General features: G+C 41.7%; 1 protein-coding gene and 1 non-coding gene across 4 annotated transcripts in view; both read right to left on the bottom strand.

The window, feature by feature from the left end:
• The window catches only part of PRKD1 (protein kinase D1), a 349,031-nt gene that overhangs the window by 134,651 nt on the left and 198,933 nt on the right, over positions 1-15,447 (bottom strand). The gene's annotated exons all lie outside the window — the stretch shown is intronic.
• LOC142426889 (U1 spliceosomal RNA) lies at positions 8,509-8,674 on the bottom strand. Its single transcript, XR_012779774.1, has one exon. It is a non-coding gene; the product is annotated as a U1 spliceosomal RNA (small nuclear RNA).

Here is a 15,447-nt window from a genome sequence, read left to right as displayed (position 1 = left end):
AATTGGAGCTTATCATCTGTGAATAGAGTTTTACCTCTTCTTTGCTGATTTGCAGCCCATCTGCACCCAAGTGCATAATAAACATTGCTGCTTGTTATCTATCTGGGCTCCTGACTCAATTGAGTCACTTCTCTCAAACTTACATCTGCTGCCAAACTCTGAGAAGGGTGATCAAGCTCGATCCTTTTGGGGCCCACAATTCTCTCTTTGTGACGCCATTTGTCCCAGACACCAGCCCCTCAGACCTGCCTAAGTCCTGGTACACAGACCATCACTAGGTAAGAATCTTTATTTCTTTTTTTTTTCTTCTCTTTTTACTTTAAAGTTCTCAATTTGGTCCACAAGGTGCCCTTGTGAGCAGACTTTGTCGGAACTCTGCCAACAATCCCCTGCTATCCTATTCCTTAGGGGTAACTCCAAGTTCGAGATTGGACAGGATGATCTCTGCCAGGACTGGTGATTCCGGGAGGCCTGAATCACTGTGTCGCCTCTCTGACTCTGGGGCAAGTTAAGACAAACCGGTACACCTTTGTGTCTCGCCTGTGATATTGAGACTTCCCCTGCACACCATGTGAACCTTTCCATCAAATCCTTCCCAGAATTCTCCCCTCAGCTGCCTTCCTCGCAGCCTCAAAACTCTCTACCTGAGTCCTGATATTGGCCCAAATGCATCATATGTAACTGCGATACTGCTTGGCCACAATATTCACTACCTAACCAATACAAATGGCCAGAAAATGGCACTTCTGATTTCAATATTCGTACAGACCAAAATTAGTTTTGCAGAAGTAACAAGAAATGATCTGAGGTTCCCTACGTCCAAGCTGTCTTTGCATTCAGAACACAACCTTCACTCTGAGAAGTCTGATCACTCTCTCATTATTCCTCCTTCATTTCCTTTCCCTCCTCCAAAGTCTCCCTCAGTTGAAGAGTGATTTGATCCAGATCCAGCTGATTGTCAGACCCCTAAAATATCTGCTCCTCCACCTCTGCCGCTGTGTCCCTCAGATCCCGTCCGGCCCCACTCCTCCCGGCCTTTGCCTTGTCCAACTGACAACGTTCTCTCTCCCCGCCAAACCTCATCGGGCGGCTGCTCGGTCTCCAGCCACCGGCTCCTGTTCTCCCTGTGCAAAAAGATGACAGATGCCCCCAGGTCAATGTCGCTTTTTGTCACACAGAGCTTGTGCATATCCATAAAAGTTTAGGTATTTTCAGAACTGACCCTACCTTATACATTTAACAGTTTAAATTACCCCACCTTATGAATTAACTTGGCAGGGCCTGTAAGTTATTCTTTCCTTCACGTTAACCTTTGAGGAGAAAACACTGGTTTGGTAAAATGCTGAGGCCTATTCTGACCTCCGTGGACCACAGGCGGAGACCTCACCATCCTACTGCAGAGGCGGCAGCCCCCAGAGAAGAGCCCAAGAGGAACTGACAAAGTGATGGGCAGGGCAGGAAACAAGCAAGACCATGGGATTACTTACCTTGTGACTGGTCTTTGAAAGGCTGCCCACAAAACTTTAAATTATGTTAAACTCAAAGGAATTACACAAGAGCCCCCAGAAAAGCCCACCATCTTTCTGTCTAAATCAGGGAAGCTACACATATAGGCTAAATGTACCAAAAATGCACTACTCTAGATCCAGCCAGTCCCGAAGGCCAACTAATCCAGAATATGACTTCTATATCACAATATGCCCCAGCTATAAAAATGAAAATACAAAAAATAGATGAAAGCCCCCGACCACCCCGCCACACACACCAAAGAGACCTGCTCAATGTTACCTTTAACGTTTTTAATAACAGAGAGGAAGAAGCTTGTGTTAGTCTGGGTGGACTAAAGAAAAAACAATTCGTAGACATGCAGATGTGTATAAGAAAAAGCTATAAAAGAGCAATTGTATATTAAGAAAACATCCCACCCCAGTCCAGATCAAGTCAATAAGTATGATATTAGCCCATATGTCTAATACCAGTCTATAAATTCCTCTTCAGACTCATGCAACACATGCAATGACACTGAATGCAGGAGGATTAAAGGCCAGTGGGTGGAAAGTCTTATGGATCCAGTGGAAGTGGAAGCATCTCAGCTCTGGCCTGGGTCTCCATGGGGCTCCTCCAGCTCCAGGGCACTGACTCCATGAGCACAGCTCCATACTGCTTGTCAACAGGAATGTCTAGCACAGTGTGTGTCCCACCTCCTGGGAGGAAGACAGAAGTCTCCAGAATCCTCAGGAGAAGGTCATGCTCACACCGAGGCTTCATTGTCTATAACCTGATTGACAGGCTACATTTCACCCTTTAGTTACAGATTATGTAACTACCACAAAGCTAGAGTTCAAAAAAACCCGAGATAAAGCTAAATATCAGAAGCTAGCTGCTGCCATTTTGGATAGCCACTGAAGTAAAACCAGCATTCCTCATGGTTTGAAGACTCATCGCCCCCATACCCCATACCAGGAGTTTAAGTGTGAGCAGACAGGGCACTGAACCAACCAGTGTGCTAAGTCAAAGCCCCAACCAAACCTTGTGCAACCTGTGCACAGGCCTACACTGGAAGTCAGGCTGCAACCAAGCCCCCCAAGGCAGGGTTCTATCTCTTCCAGCAGAGTTCTTAGGTCTTACCACAGAAGACAGGAAGTGCCTAGGAACCACTACACTGGCCTTCAGCACCACCACCAAACCTTGTATCACTCCTGTGGTAGCAGGTAAGCCATTATCATTCCTTCTAGACACAAGGATGACCTGTTTAGCCTTATCTGAATATAAAGGCACTCTGAAATGCTCACAGGTCTCCATTGTAGGAGTTGATGACATTACCTCGCATCCCTTGGGTACTCTACTGTTACAATGCCAAGTGGGTATTGCTAGGGAGAGGCATCTTTTCCATGCTAGGGAGAGGCATCCTTTCTCAATTTTATACTTCTTTCATCCTATTTTTTAAAAAAATTTTCCAAGTCCCCATGTTGTGCGGGCTGCCCAACCTGGTATTCTCTTCCACCTCATACTACTCCATTGCCTAGAAAATTCTGGCAGTTATCTCTCCTCTTCCCTTTGCCTGCTGTAAATTCTAATGTTTGGGACGCTGGCATACCTTCTATTGTTACCCACCATGTCCCAGTAATTATCAAGCTAAAGAACCCACACTTGTTCCCATTCCAGAGGAAGAATCCCCTTACCCCTGAAGTCTTGAATGTGTTCAAAGTTTTAATCATGTGGCTTATCAAGGAAGGCCTCTTAAAACTCACAAGTTATTTTTTATTACATATCCATACTACCTATCAAAAAAAACCTAATGGAACAGATTGCCCTGTGCAGGACTTAGGCCTTATGATCCAAGCTGTACTGTCCTTACTAATCCCCACACTTCACTTTCTCTTAGACCGTCTACCTGGAGACTACCACAACCCATTTCTCGGTCCTTGATCTCACATGCATTCCTGACTACTCCTTTTCAGTTGACTCCTAAGCCTATTTGTCTCATTTGGATTTACCCAGGATATCACTGCTACTCCCAGTTAATTTGGACAGTCTTCCTCCAAAGCTTGCATGATAGCCCTCACCTGGCTGGACAATCACTTTCTTCCAATTTTCCAAAAATTAAATCTCAAACCATTAGTTTTAATTTAATATGTTGAGGATTTGCTGTTTTGTAGCCCTTCTCTCCAACTGTCCACTAACCATACCGATCAATTACTAAAGGTTTTACCTTCAAAAGGCTATAGAAGTCTAAAGCAGGCAGACGAGCACTCCAACAAATAGTCCAAATTATAGCCAACAAGGTTCTGGGGAAACATGCTCTTTTTCAGACTCACAGCGATGCTCTGTCCCAGAATAACCCTCAGTCTTTTAAATCCTAGGTAAACCGACTCTCCTTTTGTCAGCCTGAAGTAACTCTCGAAGACATTGCCCCTCATCCTGTATAGAAAGAAAATAGACTGGGATGTAAGGCTCGGCTAAGAATTAAAGTCCTTTGCCCCCAACCTGACACTACAATGTTCTGCTAAGGTTGACCCTGTAAAAATGTTCTTCACAACGAGGAAATAATGTGTCTTCACCAGAAACCAGAGAACCAAGGGCAGTGACAGCCACAAAGGAGTCAGCAAATCCAGAACAATGATGACCGAAATGAGCATCAGGAGCCTTTAGATCAGTAATCTATCAAGAAAAACCTGAGCCTCTGGGATATTTTAGACCGCGCAGGGGTCAGACCCATTCCTCAGTTCTGTACAGTATATAAGAGCACTTGGTCCCTGTGCTCAGGTTTGATGCAGCATTCTACCGCAGCCCATCCACACTCACATACATAAAGAACTTTGCCATTTGCAACCCATGTGCCCTCATCACTGAATGGAGTTGCTTTTCTCGACCTTTCACAAATGATGAAGGGAGGTGTAGGATGGTCTACACAAAACATACGAAAAACCTCCAAACTCCCTGCCATAGAGGCGGTGCTGACCGACAGTTACCCTATAGGGCAGGAGAGAAGTGCTCCTGAGTTTCCACGACTGGACTGGCTCATGGGAGTGGAAAGCCTTGTTGTTCTCCCACAGAGTGGCTGGTGGTTTCAAACTACGATATTGCAGATATCGAAGCCAAACCCATAACCATTAGGCGGCCCAGGTTTACAGACTATAAGGTACAGGGATGTTAGGAAGGGTGGTTTCCCTTTCTTCTCCCTGTCTTAGAATACTCCACAAAAGTTTCAGCATGCACACTTACAATTCTAGGTAGGTGCTCTGCTAGTACGTGTAAATGAAAAAGCTTTAATGGATGCTTTTACATTTACTACTCAAAATGGGAAACATAATCTGGACTGTGAATCTCTGATTAAATTTAAAATTCACATAATGCGACTGTGTGCTTGAAGCCATTACTTTTTCATTCACTCCCCTTGCAATACATTGGGCGTTTCGTTCTTGCTGTTAGGTGCCGTCGAGTTGCTTCTGACTCAGGAATCCGATGTGCAGCAAAGGCAAACCCTGCGTGCTCATGTGCTATCCTCAAAGCTGTTCTCATGTTTGAGCACATTGTTGCAGTCACTGTGTCGGTCCGTACTGCAAAGGGCCTTCTTCTTGCCTCTTGCCCCTCTACTTTACCAAGCATGATGTCCTTCGGGGATTGGCCTCCTAACACCTGGTTCCAAGTACTTGAGACTAAATGTTGCCACTCTACCCTCTAAGGAGCACTCTGGCTGCACTTTTTCTTAGACAAATTTGTTTATTCTTTTAGCAAACCATGGTACATTCGATATTTTTTGCCAGTACCATAATTCAAATACATTGATTCTTCTTTGCTCTTTCTTATTTAGTGTCCAACTTTCACATGCATAGGAGGCAACTAAAAATACAAGGGTTTGGGTCAAGACACCTTGGTCCTCAAAGTAACCTCCTTGCTTTTCAACACTTTACACAGGTTGGGTGCAGTAGATTTATTCAGTGTAATGCATCATCAGGTCTCTTGACTGCTGCTTCCGTGAGTACTGACTGTGGATTCAGGGAAGACAAAATTCTTGACAATGTCAACCTTTTCTCTGTTTACCATAGTGTTGCCTATTGGTCCAGTTGTGAGGATTTTCCTTTTCTTTACATTGAGTTGTAATCCCTATTGTATGCTTCAATCATTGATCTACATGAGCCTGTGTTCAAGTCCTCCTCGCTTTCAGCAAACAAGACTGTAATATCAACACATTGCAGTGTAAGTTAATAAGCCTTCCTGTAACCCCGATCAAGCATTCTCTACAACATAATCCAGCTACTCTGATAATTTGCTCAGTTTATAGATTAAATATGTAGAAATGATACAACCCTGAAACACACATTTCCTGATCTTAAGCCACGTGGTACTCTCTTGTTCTGTTTGAACAACTGCCTCTTGATCCATGTACAAATTCCACAGGAGCACAGCGATGTGTTCTTGCATGCCTACTCTTCCCAAGCCTATCCATAATAGGTTATGGTCTACACAGTTAATTGCCTTAGTGTAGTCAACAAAACATGAGTAAAGATTATTCTGATAGTCTCTGCCTTAAGCCAAGATCCATGTTACATCAGCAAAGATATCCCTCGTGCTACAGCCTCTTCTAAATCTGGCCTAAACCTCTGGCAGCTTCCTGCTGCAACTGTTGTTGGATGATCTTCAATAAGATTTTGTTTGCATATTAAATCGTTATTGTTTTATAATGTGTGCATTCTGTTAGTTCACCTTAGTTTTAAAAATTTCATTCAAAAGGAGATAAAAAGACCTCTAACAATAGTCAAATTTACTTGGTTATGATAAAATTCCTATTTTTAAATATCGCTGTGTCCATAGTAAGATGCAATGCAAAATGACCCCTAAGCGTCAAATTATTATACCCCTTGACTTTATTCATAATTTGAGAGTAGGATCATTTTATGGCTTAAGCACCAGGTTTAGTAAAGAACGGCCATGGTTGGGACTGCTTGTAGAAGAAGGATAGCTCTATTTAGACGAAGAAGACAGAGAACTGAACATTTGGCAGTCACTGGGACTTAATGCTTTCTGAATGAGGGAAAGCAGAATATTTTCCTCATGGTTCTTTCAAGTAAGCTTTAAGGGGTGTTAACTGCAAGGTAGATGGTTCAAACCCAGCAGCCTTGAGAGAAAATGGGGCTGACATTATATACTGAGTTGTTATTGTTTCTTAATAAGGCTGATGGCATTCCCAGTGCTGCATTTATTACCATCCTCCATCCTTTCTGGGTACAGATTACTATGAAGGTTACTCAATAAACACTTAATTCACTCATCCTTCCCTTTTGCCCCTTCAAAAACATAACCATCATCATAATCTTGTAGGGCGGATAAAAGATTGAAGACTTTTCTGACTTGGAAAATTATTGTTGGTAGGTTTTCCAAATGACTGCAATGTGTTTTTCTCTGCATTGGTTAACTTTGATTGCTGTGTCAGTAACTACCTTTTACCTGACAACAAACAGCTTCATTTAAAGAAGTGAAGTACAAGCCACCTTACCCATTAAAGCATTTATTCTTTTTCCTACCCTTTCTACAACTATTGTTCACTAATGCATTGCGTGATTTGAAAGCTTCTGTGACTGGGTAATGAATTTTGCAGTTTTTCAATGCAAATGAGAAACACCTGCCATTTACTGAAAGACAATGGCTGGAAAGCATTTAGAGAAAGCAGCACTGTGGGTCTGGGACCCTCCCTAATTAGTTTAACTATAAAGATGTTACAGCTCATGTTGTCACAGTTTATTGCTGATACTCAAAAAAGCCATCAACAATTTGGAAAGTTGATGCAGATCTGTCCATTTGCTTCTCCACATAGGTGGCAAATATAAAGTTTATGTGTTAAAACTAATATCAATTCCAGAGATCTCATAGACACAAAAATACCGATGAAAACATTGAAAAAGTTGTTATTGCAGCAGTGGGAAAGTATTTACTTTTAATAATCTGCTCTAAGTAGGGAAAGGAACCCTGCTAGGTTAGTGGTTATGAATTAGGCTGAGCTCCAGAAAGTCAGCAGTTTGAAACCACCAGCCTCTCTGAGGGAGAAAGATGGGGCTTTGTACTCCTATAAAGAGTTAGTCTCAGAAACCAACAGGGGCAGTTCTGCCCTGTCCTATAGGGCTGCTGCACGTCTGTGTCACCTCAATGAGAATGAGTTTGGAAGTAAGATAGATGTTGTGCTATATGAATTTCAGGCAGGAAGTCTACTCTTATATAAGAACTATAAGATGTGTAGCAATATGACAATAACAAAAATGAACACTATCGCTAACAATCCTGATGTTTGTTACAATGAGGTCCAGTACACAGATCCATATTGTCTGTTGAGGTTACAACACTGTTTAGCAGTCATTTAAACCTGACTCCTGCCCTCTAAAGCATCACACACAGATGGCTGCTCAGATGGCTTTACACAATGAGCAAGTTATTTGCTGACAAAAGTGTCCATTCCATCCTGAACAATTCTTCCAGCAATGCTTTCCTTATGCGGAGCCCGAAAATCTGCCTACCATTGATCTTACTGGAGTTACAGCGGGCAGATCTTATCCATACTTCAATTAAGAATCTTTCACATATATGAAAGTATGTATTCCATCCTAATGGGAAATCTCTCCTTTCTGCCCGCCTATATCACTAGCTAGGCAAGGAGACTCTAAATCTTTCAGCAGGTCTTATAATGGGTTTCCAGGCTTTCCCCATGCTATCATCCTTCTGTAGAGGATTAACATTCTTTTTAAAATATAGTACCCAGAATGAAACTATGTGAATTCTGAATAAGCGTAATACAATAGATTGCCATTCTTCTGTTCTACGCTAACAAAAGGTCACTTAAACTTTCTAGGTTGGCCTATCACACCATTAGGTCATATTGGATATGTGCTTCCTACTGACTACTTATATCCCATGATTCTTACCTGAAAGGTAATTTCCACAATTATGAGAACAAAATGTCCCTTGATTAATAGCATTTAATATGCTAAAGGCCAATTAAAAAATTTTAAATGCAGGGGAGGGAAAGCGTGGACGCAGTCCCCTACTGTCGCAAATTATGCAGTCCTCAACTTACCCACATTTGGGGAAATCGCAGGGGTCAGCACACCCGCAGTGCAGTGGATGAGCCTCACCCTGGGAAAACCACCTTTGTGATCATAGCATCTCCCTGCCAGGTAAGTACACTAAAGGCCAATTTTATGGAGGATTATATCTCAGTGATGTCATACTTCATGGGATGAAGAGTAGCGGCGGATTCAGCTAGTTCACACTGGCTCAGCAGAAGCTCTACCCCATGGTTGGTTGAGTCTGGTGAACTAGTGGTCAAAATGGCACTGGTCACCAAGGTTCTCTCTGAGATGGGTGGCCGGACAGCAGTCCAATATGGAAATCACAATTTACTGTCCCTACTCCTCTTCATGCTCAGCTGTGCAGCAGTGTATTCTAAGAGCCTGTCATAATGTTCATTCTGTCCTACAGGTATGTTTTTAAAAAGACAGCATTATGCTTGCAATGTTTATTCGTTTTGTGAAACCCACTATACTTTGGATGAAATACTACATTTTTATTCCTTTACATTTGTTACTTCAATAAACAAACATACTATGGTAAAGAGAAAAGGTGCCAATCAATCAGGGGGTGACATGCTGTCATTTGTTTCAGCTTTGTGTTAAGCCCCACATTCCCAGAAGATATTATCAGTGAATGCAATTCTTAAAAGTGTTCAAAGAACAAAAAAAGTCAGAACAATTGCTATAAATTCAGCAGAAGCAGAAAGAGGTTTCTCAAAGATTAATGTAATACGCTCAGAGAAAAGAAGTCACCTGCTTTAAAATGCCAAGCACAACGATTATTGTCTATCTGACTTGCCTCTAAAGGAATGGGATCTTCCTGCTACAGTGTAAAATCCTTATGAATCATACAGCCGAAAATAATTAGATGAAAGCGAACAATATTGCAAGTGAGGATGATAATCAAGAACCAATATGGAAATATCTTAAATAAAAATTTTAATGTTTCTGTCAGGTATTATTTAATACTTTTCATTAATATTTTAAAACTTTTTCTTAAACCCCTCTGTAGACAGTAGGACATCACCTCACAGAAATGTCACAAAGAAAGAATGAGTCAACCAGGGTGCAGTGTAGCAACGATGAAACACACAATATTCCTCTGGTTCTTTTATGCTTCCTCACCTCCCACTATCATGACCCCAGGCCAACCTTTTAGTTCTGGCTATACTGGAGCATGTACACTGGTACAGATAAGTGCGCATGACACATGTAATCCAGGTCAGATAAAACCCCTGAAGAACAGAATTGGGAGTAGCGGTACCAGAAGAGTAGGGGAAAGGTGGGGGTAGAAATGAAGGAAGGGGAAACCGATCGCAATGATTAACCCAAACCACCATCCCAGGGGAATGAACAACAGAAATGGATGAAGTAAGACAGTGGTTGGTGTAAGATATGAAAACAATAATAATTTATAGTTTATCAAGGGGTCTTGAGGGTTGGGGGGTATTGGACAGAGGAGCTGATGTGGTAGTTACATATTCTGGTGTCAATTTGAGAGGATTAGAATTGAAGGGGTGGAGTCTGACCTGCCAATCAAAATATAACCAATGATGCCTCTGTGTGGGCATGGTCTTCTCCTGAGAATTTTGGTAACTCCTGTATTTCTTCCTTGGTGGCAGAAGATACTTCTTTCTCTTTGATCACTCCCTACTGACAAGACACATGGCGCTACGTGCCCTGGGAGTTGAAGAAGTCACATGGACCTAGCCTGATGCAACCAGACTTTTAGAGCCAGTGAAACCACATAGAGACCCCTGCCAGTGTTGAGATGCTTACAATACCACTGTATCCAAAGACTTTCTACCCACATTCGGCATCATAACATGTGTTTCATGTGTCTGAAAAGGACTTTATAGATTGGTATCAGACATATGGGCTAGTATGGGACTTAGGACTTGCATTGGACTGGGTTGGGATGCTTTCTTAATGTACAAATACTCTTTATATAAAACTCTCTCTTATACACATATGTGTGTCAATGAATTGGTTTCTCTAGTCCACCCGGACTACCACAGCTGACATCAAGGGTTCAAAGAGAAAGTAAATACTCAGAAAATGATGATGGTAACACATATACAGATATGGTTGATACAATTGATGTATGGAATGCTATATTGAAGTATGGGAGCCTTCGATAAAATGATTTAAAAAAACTTCTTATAACATAATCAAGTTTTGTGTAATTCTTTTATTGCTCTTATTTAAGTATTAACTGCACAAAATAATGAGCTACCTTTCAGTATATTATTTTTTATACTTAAAACTGTCATTAGGGCAGTGAAATTATTTGAATCTTATCACCGATGAAGAGGTTGTATTCAATGATGCAATGAATAGACACTGAGCCCCTACCATGTCCTAAGAGCTGTGAGGCCTTAAGCATCAGGCAATGAACAAACTTCTCCCTTGGTGCGGATTCCAGCTAGTGCGAGAGTTTTTGAATAAATAAAAACAATGAATAAATTGCCTGTCATTAAGTAGTGTTGACTATAAAAGAGAAACTTTCTCATGGAAAACTTGTGCAGGAGTATTATCCTGTTCTGTGGTGAGTTTGAACTGCTGAACTTTTGGCTAAGCAAAAGAAGGCTGTAACTGCTGCACCACTAGGGTGTCTAAAGGAGGGAACCAGAGCACTGTGACCCTATAGAACAGAATCTAACCGTTTCTCCTATTGTTTGCTAGGCTGTAAATATTTATAGGAGTAATATTTATAGCTTCATGTCCTCACTGTTCTTCCTTCACCACAGCTGATGAGTTGCAATTGCTGACTTAAGTGTTGTAGCTCAGTGTACAACGCAATACATCATCAGGCTCCATCAGAGGAAGAAGAACAGGAAAACTTCCTGTTCCCAGTGTGATTCCCAACTCATAGCCACCCTTCAGGGAACAGTGGGACGCCCTCTTTGAATTTTCAAGAGTTTAAATCTGTACTGGAGCGGATAGCTTCTTTTTTGTTTCTGAGAACAACTTATGGATCCAAACTGCTTGCATTGTGATTAACAGTTCAATACATAACCCACTAGCCACCAGCGCTCCCTGAAGGAGGGACCTCGCAACAAACTCACTGACATCAAGTTGATTCTGGCTCACAGAGACCCTACAGGATCTATGAGAAGAGAGATAGAAATTGAAAGTACAAGGTTTTCCCAAAGAGGGATGGGAATTATCACTTTTACACAGAGCGGGAGCACTGATGGTGCAGTGGTTACAAATTGGGCTGATGATTGCAAGGTCAGCAGTTCAAAATCGCCAACCAGCTCCATGGGAGAAAGTAAAGGCTTTCTACCCCTTTGAAGTGTTAGTCACAGAAACCCAGTGGGGCAGATCTGTCCTGTTCTGTAAGTCATGATGAGTCAGAATTAGCTTAAAGGCACTGAGAGAGTTTGGCTTTGGCTAGGGATTTTTGGAAAGGTTTCGCTGAAAAGGTGTCCCTAGAGCAAAAGTGAATGAAATGACGGAGTTTAAAAATATGAGATAAACATATTCCAACTTGGAGAAAGAAAAATGGAACATTACAATTGGGCCAGAGGTAAAGCACCACCAGATCATGGAGCATGATATGTCACAGGAACATAAGAACTGCTCATGGACATGGCTTTGAATCAGTGAGGTGGAAAGTTATTGGAGACATCTGAACAGAAGCGTGATAGAAATGGAGTAAGAACATCTAGCTATTATTCTATTGTATGTGTGAGGGAAAGGGTAGAAATGGGTATAAAATAAAGTGTGCTCAGCCCAGGATGAAAGAGATCAAGGAAGTGATAGGAGATCAGAACTTTGATACACATGAGTAAGTAAAAAAATTGCTACAGAATAATAGAAAACCGTATTCAATCAAAATATCAAATGTGAAGGTACTGCTTTTCAATATAACCTCAATTTAGGCCTACACATTTCTGAAGGCAGTATTTCCATCTTTCTAATGCTCTTCTAAGGAATTCTTCACTCTTTGATTCATACCATCTCAAAAAAGCAGTTTTTATGTCCTTGAGTGATTCAAACCTTTGAAGACAAAATAAGACTGAAAGGGTAAAGTAGTTAGTGTGCCAATAAACACATATGGGATTAATTGAAGGGTGGAGAGATAAATGGCTCAGCACCTTGCCTTACTTGTCTCTTGCTCTTTGATCATCGGACCAGTGTAGGGCTGCCTTGCTTGTTCTGTGCCTCCACTTGCAAGCTACACTACCTGGGGGACACCTAACTAACCCGTGGACTGTGTCGCTGTAACTCAAGGTTCCTTCAAGACCTGCTTCGCCACACCATTGGAATTTTCATCTCTTGAGCTGGGGACTGTTGGACCCTGTCATCGGGCTGACTGTTGGTGACCTGCCTAGCTGTTTGCAGCCTGTGCCCGGATAGCCTGAATTGCTCTAGAGAGGACTACCTAGCGGCCCTCAAGACTTGAAGGACTGCCAGTGTCTCACAACTGTCTCATGAGAGTGAGTTGCACTGAGCCATTTGTACTGCTTTATAATTTAATTAACTGTTTATTTCTTATGTTATTTATCTATCTATCTGTATAACTATATATAAAATTATTAGTGCTCTGGTTTTGTTTCTCTAGAGAACCCTGTCTCACACAAAGGGCAACATCAGGGTTTGGGGTGGATGGGGATAAGGATTCCCAAAAAAATTCTTGTGGAAAAAGCCCTTGAAGAGTGAACAGGTGCATTTCATGATGGAAAGACTATTCCTCAGAGCAACTTTCCTGATACTTCTGTCACCAGTGCAGTTTTCAATTTTCTTAAAATTTCTTCCCATGATCATCCTGTGTCCTTTGGTAAACATCAAGCAAGTACATCCCTTTGGAATTCCCACTCCCCCAAAATCAGCCAAACAAAAATACACAAAAGCTTCTGAGCTGAGCTGTATTGAATTTAACTGGCTCAGCTGATCCCCTCAGAGGATACTGTTTGGATCAAACTTTTTTTTTATAATTAATAAATCTTCTTATTGGGGCTCATACAGCTCTTATCACAATCCGTACATACATCAATTGAGCAAAGCACCCTTATACATTCGTTGCACTCTTCATTCTCATAATTCACCTTCCACTTGGGTTCCTGGAATCAGCTCGGTTTCCCTTTTTTCCCCGTCCACCTCCCTCCCCGCTCACCCCTTCCCCCTGGTCCCTTGATAGTTTATAAATAATTATTATATCTTATCTTACACTCCCCGGCGTCTCCCCTCACCCACTTCCCCATTGCCCATCTCCCAGAGAGGAGGTTACACATAGATCCCCGAGATCGGTTCTCCCTTTCTACACCCTCTTCCCTCCCAGTGTCGCCACTCCAACCGTGGGTGTTGAGGGTTCCTCCGTCCTAGATTCCCTGTGTTTCCAGATCCCTACTGCACCGCTGTGCATCCTCTGGTCTAACCAGGTCTGCAAGGTAGAATTGGGGTCATGATAATTGGGAGGGGGAGGAAGCGTTCAGGAAATAGAGGAAGGTTTTGAGTTTCATTGTTGGTACACTGAACCCTGAGTGACTCATCTCCTCCCCACTACCCCTCTGGAAGGGATGTCAAACTTTTTATAAGGCAGCCTAACCAAACTAAGAGAGGCTCTTCCCGAGGGATCATACTGCAGCTATCCGTGAATGTCAGTGATAGATTCCATCTTATTTTGTTAGCAAGAAATCCATCTATACATGAATCGGAATTCTACTGGCAATGCTTTATGACAGCCTAAGTCAAAAGTAGAGGTGACATAATTTGATAAGAGATCAGATGTAGGATATGGGAGGGAAGACAGAAGTGACTTCACAGTGTCTGCCTGAGTAACAGAAAGGACAGGGGTTCTGGTTAATGAGATGGGAAGATGCTGGGAGAACCAGGTCTAGAGAAAACTGCGAGGAATTTAGCTTTGACATTGTGGTGCTTAATGACACCCGTCAACTTGACTAGGCTATGGTTCCCAGAGGTTTGGCAACACTGTCAAAATCTCCCATTTGTGACATGATGTGAGCAGCCAATCAATTGACAGCGAATTTTCATGAGAGCAAGATCAGCTTCCAGTATAAAAAATGATGTTTCGGCCAAGCTTACTGTCTTTTAAGCCTGCAGTCTTTCTTTGCACTGACCTCTGGGTCTTACAACTCAAGAGGCTTCCAGCTCCCTGCTTGACCCTCAGATTTTAGATTTGCCATCCCTTGAAACCATGGGAACCAACAGTTGCCTTCAGTCTACCAGACCCATAGATTTGGGACTTGAAAGTCTTTCTTCTTTCTGTCTTTCTATGTATATATTACATTATATTATATTGATTATATTATATTAATTGTCTATCTATCTGAAGAGAATCCAATTGACGAGGCAGGGACAGAGGCAGCACTATCCCTAGAAAACCCAGAAGAAGAGAAGCTTGTGGTCTCTGCAAAGCTCATTGGGCATTTAAGAGAGTCAATATTGAGTAAGCATTGAATATGGGAGTCTGAATTTCTGAGAAGAATTTTCCCACTGTAAAGACTTGAGCATGAACTTTTAAGGAAACATGAGACATGAGGAGGCTTGCCAGGAAACTGGCAGATGCTGTCCTAATTTTACAAAGGAAAGATATATTCCAAAAATTATAAACCAATAAACTTAAAATCTATATTTCTGATTAAATTATTTCAACATACATAGAAATATTGATTCATCATTTCTGAAATATTCACAATATATAAATAAACCTCCTGTAAATAGTATCTTTGTATATACTAAAAGATGAGGAAATTACTAAATATATAAATCACCTTGTTTTCAGCAAAACACATGTCTAAATATCTCAAGCTAGTACAATAAATTAGAAATAAAAACAATAAACACGAGTTGGATGTTCTGCATAAAAACTGCAGCTTACGCTCAGTTAATGATACTCCAGAGTCAATCACTTGACCTA

Source organism: Tenrec ecaudatus, chromosome 14, assembly GCF_050624435.1.
Source record: "Tenrec ecaudatus isolate mTenEca1 chromosome 14, mTenEca1.hap1, whole genome shotgun sequence".
Classification (NCBI taxonomy): Eukaryota; Metazoa; Chordata; class Mammalia; order Afrosoricida; family Tenrecidae; genus Tenrec; species Tenrec ecaudatus.
This window is presented reverse-complemented; position numbering and strand designations above follow the sequence as displayed.